The following is an 11,517-nucleotide window of genomic DNA, read 5'->3' as shown; positions in this document are numbered from 1 at the left end:
CAAGACATGCATGCCATGGGCCCACGGTCCAGGCCGAGCGTGCTTAGCCGCTTGAAGGAAACCTTTAGTAGAGCCACTCGCTCCAAACATGCAGCTAATGATGTAAATGAGGGGGGTGTGGAAGCAAATTTGCCATTCATGACCAACGTAGACCCCATGCTTCTCGATAATGTGCACGTGAGTTCTCCATTCACTGCACCCCTTGACTCTTCAGAGCTATTCCCCTGAGCGGTTATATTACCTGATGGTAGAAGCCTTGCCGAAGTGCAAGAAGTTGAGCGGTATATCATTGCAGCTAGGAAAAAGGAAATCAAGAGCTTACACAAGGTAGAGCAACGAAGAGAGTTAAAAGGAAAAGCCCCTATGTCAATATCCTTGCTAGGAGAGTAATCAAGTGCTCTTGAATTAGTGACCACTAAGGGTCAACCCATAGAGAGCCACATTGCATCTAGTTCAAAGGACACCCCTAGCACCTCAATCCTAGATGGAGCATTCCTAAATGAGAATTGGGAGTACGAACTACGAACAGAAACTCTAATTGATCTATACACAGGTCACACCTCTCACGTGGGTTGGATAGATGTCCTACAATCCACAATGGGTGCTACTAGTGTAGAGGATCAACAACAAAGAGTTTGTGAGGTCATCCATAGGGTTGTTGAGCTAGAGAGACAAAACAAGGGGATCCACATGCCTTCAACGGGTCTCATGAGATTCTTGGATACAGGGAAGGCTAAACAACCAACCTTATCGCAAATGGAGACTCCCTCGGTAAGCTCGATGGATCCTCCATATGTTGTTTTGCCAGGGGTCTCAGTGAAATCTGAGCCCACAAGTGCTAGCTTTACCTTTCCAAGTCTAGCTCATCTTTCCCTTGATGACACCACGGCTACCATGCCTACCCCAATGATGGGCCTGCCATAAAACACGCCATGGACCTCATTTGTTAGTAAAGCACCGCTACATGGTAGCTCAATGCTTGCAACAATACCTACAAGTGTGTACCAATCGTATACACCTATGGGTCCTCGTACTCATGTAGCTCCTACCCCTCCCATTGTTTCAACAACCTATGCTCCACAACCACAACACCCAAGCTCTTATTTCAATGGCTCCATACCGGCTAGCATTAACATGTCACATCCGACTTCTGCTATGCCTAGAGCCACACATATGAAATTTGGACCACCACATGGCACAACACCATACGAAACTTGGAACCCAAGAGCTTCCTATTCGCCAAGCCCAATGCCAATACCTACTCCACATGTAGTCTCTAGAACGCCTTCACCCACGATGCCTGCTCACTAAGGCGACTTGGCAACATTTGCTCAAGCTATCGATCGATCTATTGCTGAGAATATGCATAACACGTCTGATAGAGAGCCTAGAAGTAAGGTAGTACAAATAGCCAAGCTCACACAAAAATTTAGTGGAGATGGGGATGTGAGAAATCATATCAAAGTGTTTGAACAAATATGCGATTCCCTAGGAGAACACAATGACCTACATAAGAGTAATGCTTTAAGCCTAACCTTAAGTGGGAAGGCTGGGGATTGGTATAGAACCCTAGGCGTGGAAGAAAAAACGATTTACCCTACTCTTAGAAGACTGTTCTTGAAAGAATACATACAAGAGGGAGTGCTTTGGGGTGTAGCATCTCAATTCCAAAAAGCCCAACGAGATGAAGAAGAGTCCGTGAGAGACTTATTATAAGCCGTTTGAAGCATTTGAATTCTCATTGTAACCCAAATGAGCGCTTTAATAATAACCAATTTCTAGATAGATTCATTAGGGGATGACGACATGAGGATATATACAATGGCCTAGTCATTAGAGGTATCACCACTTGAGAAGCAGTCACTAGCAATGCGATCCAATTGGAGGATAATCTAATGATTCGAGGAGAAAGAGTGTCTGTTGAGCCTAAACCTACTAGCTCGCAAGCATTGGGGCATCAACCACTGATCCTAAAGCCTATTGCTAAGGATCCAAAGATATCTGAGATGACTTTAGCAGATCTCAGCAAGGCCATTCAAGAGAGTCTTAGAGACAATCGTGCTCCACAAAACAATCATATGTATCCAAGAAGGGAGCAACAATGGTGCTCAGTATGCTATGGTCCTCATACTACTAGTGAATGCCCTACTTTTAGAGTAAAATTCAATGGGAATTGCAATGCTTGTGGGAGGTATGGTAATCAAGCTAAGGATTGCATAGTATTTAAGTACGCGATGGCCACTAGACCAACCTTAGCATGCACGGATACACCTCAAGTGCCTGCATTGATGCCGGCCCCTCCTCTTGAACAAACGTCACAACACATGGTCCCTAGGGCCCAAAAATGTTGTTGAAATACACCCTTACCACCTCCAGTGCTAGGATCGCAACCACCACGTTCGAGAATCACTTTTGTGAATCAAGTGGGTTGTGAGAGTCATCTATTTATTTTTTGGAAGGCTGTGAAGAAGATATAGACCCTAATATTGCCTATGGAATTGATGCACTTGAAGAAAGTCCACAATACTATATGGAGGACTATTGGGGACAAGTCAAACCTGTCTATCAAGTAGCTGCTCTTGCTGCAAGAGGCCAAAATATCAAATACACTTCCAAGAGACCACCTCTTCAATGCTATGAGTGTGGAGGTCCACATCATGTAGCCGAGTGTCCTATTAAGCTACAAAATAATGCTACACTAATGCAAACCAATCAAGTGAGCACGTCTACAATGCTGATACTTATGTGTAACCGATGTGGCATAGATCATTTGATTACCCTATGTCCGAATAGTCCAAATGCGATAAAGATCACACCATTAAGCTTGACTGAGGTTACCAAGGAGCCATCAAAAGGTACAACTGTGGTACCAGTAAATGTACTCACAAGATCAATGCTTCAAAAACAAAATTATATTCTTGAAGAAAGAGACACGACACCAATTGCCCAATTTCAGACAAAGAAGAAAACACAAAGAAAGAGATCGCAAAAAGCAGTGAAGTCAGACCCCAGTTCAAAGACCAAGATAGGGACCGGTGACAACCCCGTATATATAAACAACGGATTTTGATTCAGGTGAAACCATGGAGACCAAAATGACCACTAGGAAAGAAACCAACAAGGAAGATCGTCATAAGCCACAATGGCCAGGACCCAAGAAGAAGATAGGAACTTACCCAAACCCTACAGAGGAGATCGAACGAGTCAAGCAATTAAGGAGTTTGGTAGATGATACCCAAAGGAATCTAGAGCCAGCACCTAGGTAGATCCACATTACAGACATAATGTTCCCTATGCAACAACAACCTCACAAAGTCCATAGACCACTAGCCATACCTAGTGTCATCCAAGAGAAAAGTGACTTTAAGTCATGGGAAAGTCGGCATGCTCACTTCTTGTTGGAGAGAATATTTACAGAGGGATCACTTGACCCTATCAAAGAAATGGAGATCCCATCTTCCCCACGTCAAGGGACTAAAGCCCAAAAGGTGCTGTTAAATATTGCCAAATTGATGGATTTAATGGCTTTAGAAGTTAGGACCACCTATATGTCCAAACCATATAGAGACCCCGAGATATTCTTAGCTCTTCGAGCTTTTCTCAATGGAGAACTAAAAGTTGGGCTACCACAGTTTGCACAGATGGATGGAGCTAGGGAGATGCCAATAGAGGAGGAATGCTTAGATCCACAACCCAACCTAGATGAGAACTCTGTTGTAGAAATACCTGTCAATAAGTTGGGACAATACTTTGAGGGCAATGAATCCAATGTGACCATACCAATCACTACCAAGGCATTAACTATGAAGCAAAACCTTGATGGTGGCACTGGGGTTAGCATTATTGCTGGGAAACTATGGGAAGACCTCACCTTGGGACCACAACCATAGTAGTAAAGATGGCCAATGGGTCTATTGTTAACCTATTGGGATTCTAGAAGATCTCAAGATCAAGGTCTTTGGACATAAAATAAGAAATACCTTCATTGTTATGGATTTCTCTAAGCACATTATGACATCTGAGATGATCTTAGGACGTCCTTTCATGAGGGAAGAAAAAATGGTGCATGACTGGTCTAAAAAGTATGTCTACTTGTAGTTCCATGATTCTATCATTTGAGTGGATCTTGTAACTAGTCGAGCACATCCTCAGGGAATTTTTTTATAATTGATCATAAATTTGACACCACAATTCACTCGGCCCCATTACAGGATTGTTACACATGTAAAATGGACACTCATGTTGGGAAAGATTCTCCTTATATGGATGTTCTACCTGGAATGACTGAGTCTGACAATGTGGATTGGGTCCACCTAGCAGAAACCATAGACACTTGGGGAAATATGGGGATGACCTGGGTAACACCTGAGGGGGGTGAAATGCCACCACTCATACCTTTAAATATGATAGAAGCAATGCATATAGCTTTTGTTGACCTACAAGATGAAGGCTTGATTGACATTGGAACCAATAGCGTCTCACAAGACTATAGCCCATACAATTTGGAGTCAAAATTATCAACTGAAATTGACTCTGAGGACGAAGAATCGGAGTTAAATCTTAGTGAATATGTGGGGACAAACCATTTAGGGCCTAGTGGTACCCTATATGACAATCTATCCAAGGGAGCAGAAGACACAAGTAGAGATTCATCTACTGATTCTTCACTAGAGATCGACCGTAATAAAAAATTAGACAAGAAGAGTAAGAGATATAAGAGGTGAAGTTATCAAGAAAATATGCGTGCTAGAATAAATGAAAAGAAATCTACCATGGAATGCCTTAATTATATAGGGGCATGTGATGCTCATCGGAAGTTGGTAGATAACTGGGGTGAATACCTTCAAAGCGTTATGTGGTGTCGAGAGTTAGTTCAACAACAAAAGGAAGCATAAGTGGAATCACAGTCCACAAAACAACAAAAGGAAACAGAAGTGGAATCACAAACCACATTTGCTTAGATTAAACTTTAGATTCTATATAATTTTCTATCATAATCCCTTGTCTAGGTTTTAGAATCAAGCAGTTTGACTAAGCTAGTTTGACCAAGTTAGGAGTTAGAGATCTTCTCTTAATACCATGGGGAATGCATTCCTAATAATCAATGGTTACTTTAGGTTCTTAATCCGATTTAGGCAGCATTGTGTGCAATGTACTAGGGATTTCTAGTGGGATTAGTCCCTATTGACATTTAGCTTAAGTATTATAAAGGGAGTTTACTAGTGTGATGAGCCTAGGGAGGGTAACACTGTTATATGACCCCCCAAAGTTACAAAATTAAAATGCCAAATACAAACAAACAAAATAAAAACAAAAGTGCCACAATGTAAAATATTAAGCTGGAAGAGGAATCCCAGCTTTATTTGGTACTTCACTTACATGTATCGCCTATGGTACTAGAGGCCTAGAGGTTCCCAATGTGGGTGCTTTTCCTTGAAAAGCAATAAACCCAAGGCATACAAAATAAGCACACACATTAGAATTGAACCAATGAGAAAAAACTTTGGGGGGTCAAAGAAAAGGAGACAAGTCAGGCGATGATTTCATGAGCAATTTTTTTTATCGTAGCTTAACTACAAGGGCTTCTAGGTATAGCCTCTAGTCAGTCCTCGGACATGAAATACTTGGATCTCGCAATTAAACAACTTAATTGACCAGGGAAAATTGAGAAGCTTACCCATGGTATAAATAGTTGACCTCTACTGCCTCTGGATCGTTAAATTAGCAACCCCAAACTTGTTTAGTTTTTGACCTTTACAATTGTTTATGCATTTGATTATATTATAGTTTAATGTTTAGTGTTGACAAATTGTTTAATATTCTGTTACCAATCAATTCGTCTGTATTTTGAGTAAGTGTTACTTTCCACTCATGGAAGTGCTATTTTTGCACGAAATCTATCATTTTCACCTTTCTATTTTCCTCTTATTTCTTGATTATCGGATGTTCTTTTAATAGAAGCGACAGGTGGAACTAACATTGATAATTTGGATTTCCCTCATGGAGTCTACACCTCCTTTTGCATCTCCTCTGCACCTTGTCTACACCTCCTCAAGTGTCATAATAATCAATATCTAATTCTCCTAAATGATTTTCTCATATTAAACTGATCATTTAATGTGGGGAAGGCCAGGGGAGAAAAAGCTAGAATATTGGTTAAGCTAGTAGACCGGCCACAGTAGGGATCCAAAAGAGGAAAATAGGGATCCAAAGGGGGGGCCATCTGCAAAAGAGCCATGTGCAACAATGGGCTAAAAAGACCCTAAGGTTCAGCCCATTAAGACTTCCAAAATGCTAAGGTTCCAAAATTCAAAGGTTGTGTCCAAAGGTCAACCCTAGGGAAAATTGGATGCTTTGTGTGTGCCCTAAAAGTCTTTGCACATCCCTACATGGGAGGGGGCGAGCCCTAAAGGTAGGGGATGAGAGAGAAATCCACACACACACACACATGCTCCCTTTACACAAAGGGAATGAGGGACACATGTCAGCTCCCTAGGCCAGATGCCCACAAGGTGTGCCCAATTTCTATTGGATGACCCTTGAAGTGGACCAATGAAAATTAAGATAGAGTAAATCTAGTTTAATTAATTTAAAAACATTTAATAAAAGAAACCAATGAGAATTAAGTCTCCTAGAAGACTATTGGGCAGTCTCCCAAGGGGTCCAATGAGCATTCAGGAGCCCCATGGCTTGCCTGATTCCTATTGGCCAGGAGGCAAAGGGGTCCAATGAGAGTTTAGTTTAATTATTTAATTACCTAAAGCTCTCACAAAAGGGGAAAGGGGGACACATGTCAGAAGGCTATCACTTATGCTGCTTAATTGTAATTGGCTTGACTTGGGGAGGGCCAATGAGGCTTCACGAAGAGCATTTAGCAAGAGGGCTCGCCCAAGAGAGAGAGGGGGCTGATTTTTGCAAGGCATTATCACACACACACACACACACTCACACAAGCTCATGTGTGAAGAAAGAGAAGACTATCTCTTCCCAAGCTTTAATGGAGAACTCATCACCTACTCCAAGCTTGTGAGATAGAAGCCTACATCAACACTCTCTTGGCATGTGGATGCAAATCCAACCAAGAGCCAAGCTTCAATGCATGCTCATCTCCTCTACCAAGCTAATTACTAAGCTAAGCTATGCTACATATGAGTGATTATGTGAGGAGATGTACATCTTTCTCGTAAGATACTCCTTCTTCCTCTCAATCTACTCTCATACCCTGCTAGCTCTCACCATCTTCGAAGGTGTGTGAGGTCTTGGGTCTGAGAACGGGGATAATTCAAGTTGTGTTTGTTAAGTGTTTTGCTTAGTGCATGAAGTTTCCATCTTCATTGCACTAGCTAGTCTTGAAGGAACACAAAGAATTGTATTGTACAATGTCTCTCTTGATGGGAGAAACCATAATACAAAGCCTTTTGGAGGGGGGACCGGCTCCATGAAAATCCGTTCCTCAACTGTTGTCAATAGCTTAATTGCTCTCTCTCTTTTGAAAGTATTGTCGATGCTATCTAACTAGGTGTTATGCTTTTTGTTGCTCTCTCCACCCAAGCACTCTTGTAATTCTCATTAGGAATCTATTCTAATGAAATGCCCACTATGTTCATGCTAATTTCTGCTACACATAAGTTATTAGGCCATTAAATGTTACATCAAGGCTTCCCTCCTCTTGCTCAGAAGTTATGGCTTCCCGATCCAAAAGACAAAGCACGTGCATTGATTCAATTATCACCTACAACACATTTGACAAAGGAAATCAATGGATTCCAATCACTATAACCAAAGGTAGATCAATTCTTATGCAACAGAGTAGAAGGAATAAACCATTGTCCAAGAATCCGTTCTTGTCTTGATGGAAGGGAAGAGTGAAAGATTTTAGACAAGGAACTAGCAAGAAGAGCATTAAGAAAATTTTGGTGCAGCATGTGTGCTTGCACAAAGAGGTATATGTGAATCTAGAGAACTGCAATCTTCCTCGGGGTAGACCAAATCGTAAATGCAATCTTTGAAATTTTAGAGAATTGTTATTGAGTATAACTATTTCTTGCACAAACAATTGTTATTGAGTATAACTATTTGCTTGCACAGACTTATATCCCTCCAACATAGAGGAGTGGCAACCTTTGGAGTGTGTCATTGACATCTTGGATGTCTTTCATGGGTCTATTGGTGAAGATATATATAAAGGGAGAACTAAGGGATCTCTTGCTAAAAATGGTGAATTTATTAAATAATCATTCTTATATTCCTCCAGAAGATAACAAAGAATAGGTTTTTTTTGGGTCAAAAGTAGATAATCTTGGTGTCAAAAGTGGAGATTGACCACTTCCAAGCTCCATGACATGTCATAAAATCTAATATCTAACCAACCCAAATGATCATATTAGGAAATTTTAGAGGTCATTTGGAGGGCCATATGAAGAGAGAGAAAAATAGAGCGCGTCCAATGAGCACGAAGGCTACGTTACGTAGGAAAGTACGTGGAAAGACTCAAAAAATAGGAAAATAGCATAAAACTTTCACGAATCTAGGATTGTTGCATCGTAATTTCCTTCCTTTTACCGAGATTTTAGGTGCTTGCATGTGGTTCCACTTCTGATATTCTCTTATGGTCATTAACGTACTGGAGGGTGACCATTAAGCCCGCACAAGATATTGGAATTCTAAAACACTTTCCCTCCATTAGAATGCTTTCAAAGTGAATCTCCCTCCACTAAAGCTTTTTTCTGAGAGCTATGGCTTCCACGTCTTCTCGCCCAAGAAGCTCCAGGTGTTTATGTCTCTCACACCAACAACCAACAGCTGCACTTTGCCTAGAAGGCCAAGTAGTAGAATATACTCAATTACAATATCAACTTCAATAAGTGCAGAGAACCAATGGGTTGGACAAAGGATAAACAAAGGTTCATGGGTCCTCATGCAACCAAGAAGACCCAAGAGGTCTAGTGGTATCAACGTTTACCACTTAGCATGGAAGGCCAGAGTGTTGGATTTCAAAGTTGAAATCGGCAAAAGATCTGTAAAGGAAGTTCTTGTTCAGCATGTGTTTACCCATCCAGAGGTGATAGCAAACGGTGGAAATGTATCAGATATACATCAACCACGTTGCAATTGTAAGTACTCTTGACATCTGAACTTACTGATACTCTCATTATAACTTTTCTTATATATTTTGCAATGTTTCTCCCGCTTCTTATGAGCAATGTCTCCATTCTTCACAGCTCAATTACATTAGATTTGTCATTTTTACTTATTGATACTCTTAGTTTAACTCTTCTTATATATATTGCAGATGTTTATCCCTCTTCTTATGAGCAATGGGAGCCTGTGGAGTGCATAATAGGCCTCTTCCATTTTGTTCATGCCCACATTGGTTCTCTACAGTATTCAGGGAGGAGCAGCAAAAGCCTGGCTAATGAGGGAATATTTTTTTATGACCACTTCTACCAACTCAGCTCAGGGAATAAGAAGGGCATGTTGGTGAAAGTGCCTCTACCAACCGATTGGAACACTGTGGACTGGCCAGTTCCCAAGGAAACAATGGTGGAGGCAATGCGAAGTAAGCTCTACAAGGATATACAGAGGTCTCTACGTAGCTCTATTCCCACCAAACTGGTTAGAATTGCAAACTTTTGTCCTGTTGCACTCTTCATAGAGTTGTTTCATAGCTACAACATCCGTGTTACGAAAACTATGTTCATGTGCAAGTCATTTCAGCAGTCATCCTGTGACAAACTTCTTGACAGAGGATGGTATGTAAAGGAAGAGATTGGTTTACGGTGCGAGGTCGCGCTTGATACTCTAGTTGTCAAGTAAATGATTGCAAGCCAATCACTGTTACTCTCGTTTTGGTATATGCGATCACAAATGCTCAATGGTAAGTACATTCCTATGGACCAGGTTTCTGCAGGTTTGGAAGATAATCCTGCTGTGGTTGTGGAAGTGATTGATAAAGAGCATGGCCTACTGTTGGTGGTTACAATAAGGGAGCTATGCAGTCTTCAGCATTTGCGGCATGACATAATTGAAGAGTCAATGGACAGGGACCTATCAGATTTTTCCTTTTTCCTAGCTGGCCGTAAGGTGATGCGGCGAAGGGAAAAAGATATTTTGTGCAAAGAGTTGGATGGTCGGGTTGAAGTAGTGTCAATGTAACAGATATTCTTGTGAACCCAAGTGTATACAAATGACTTTCAATACATGAAGTTTATTGAGCTCATTTGTCAATTGTGCCCTGTGAAAAAGTGTGCTTGAAATACATTTCTTTACCATTTCAAATCTCTCTCTCTCTCTCTCAATGTTAGACAAGACAAAGACATGATAGAAGAGTCATCTTAATTCATTAGAAAGTACAAACTCGTCCGTGAACAATGGACTGAGATACAATTTCTTTAAGTATGGAATCAGAATTTCTTCAAGGTAAAAATCGAAGGAATGCCCCTCGAAAGAAGGTGGTGAGATAGTTGTTCCCGGCGGATTTAGTTCTCCCTTTTTAGGAGTATCATCAATCAGTAGTGTATTAGTTGCATCAAAGGGTACACCAATTTGGCTAAACGATTTGTACAAAAGAGGTAAGTGTGGTTTTTTAGGGTGGTAGTGGCCCTCAACGGTAACGCATTTTCTTTGATCATACAAAAAGGCAAAATCTGACGTGTGAGCGCCGCATACACTGCAAACTATTGTAACTAGTGGCGACAAGTTTTGCCTTTGCATTGAAGACCATATGGCAACTCTGAAGCGCAGAAGAAGAAACTGAATAAATTCCTTGGTTCCTGGACGAACCACGACTCGACAAGTTCCCATCCGAAACGTTTGCAAATCCTCAAAGGGTTCTGTGTCACCGAGAGGCACGCGCATCAGCAGCAATCCATTGACGTCCAAGATAATCAACCTCTGTAAAAGTTGACAAGTACATATAAGTAGTTAGAAGCTGAACATATTTTGCCATACTTGAATAGACATTACCGGAACAACCGTATCTACATGTAGCAAGGGTCCATACTGGGTCTCTGTAGTGTTGATGTCGTTGTTGCTCTCCTCTGCTTTAGCTTCATCATTCACATCTTCATCAGGGGTCTCCTCCATGGCTCCTTCTGCCTCATTCAAGGTTTCCTCCAAGGTATTTTCCTCTCCCTTGGCCTGATACATCCTTGCCTCATACATCCTTGCCTGATCCATATCAGTTTGCTCATCCCTAGGCCTGCTTTCCTCATCCATATCCTTTTGCCCATCTATAGGCCTGCGTTCCTCATCTTGGGTTTCATCCATAGGCTCTTTTGGCTCCTCCACTGGCTGACTTGGCTCTTTCATTGTCTCCTCTGGTTGTACACTAGCACCTTCCATATGCTCATTTGACCTTTCCTCATCCTCGGCTCTTTAATCTTCTGCTGATACGACCCCCTCGGCCCGTTGTGATTCCACTGTATCGGATGCAGGGGTTTGTCGTGGTGGCACATCATGTATTGTTAGATCAATAGTGCGGTCATCCAAGCCGCTATCTTCAAGCTCTCTGGGGCT

Source organism: Adiantum capillus-veneris, chromosome 25 (assembly GCF_014529385.1).
Source record: "Adiantum capillus-veneris isolate H3 chromosome 25, ASM1452938v2, whole genome shotgun sequence".
Taxonomy (NCBI): domain Eukaryota; kingdom Viridiplantae; phylum Streptophyta; class Polypodiopsida; order Polypodiales; family Pteridaceae; genus Adiantum; species Adiantum capillus-veneris.
The sequence above is the reverse complement of the archived record's forward strand: the minus strand, read 5'-3'. Positions refer to the sequence as shown.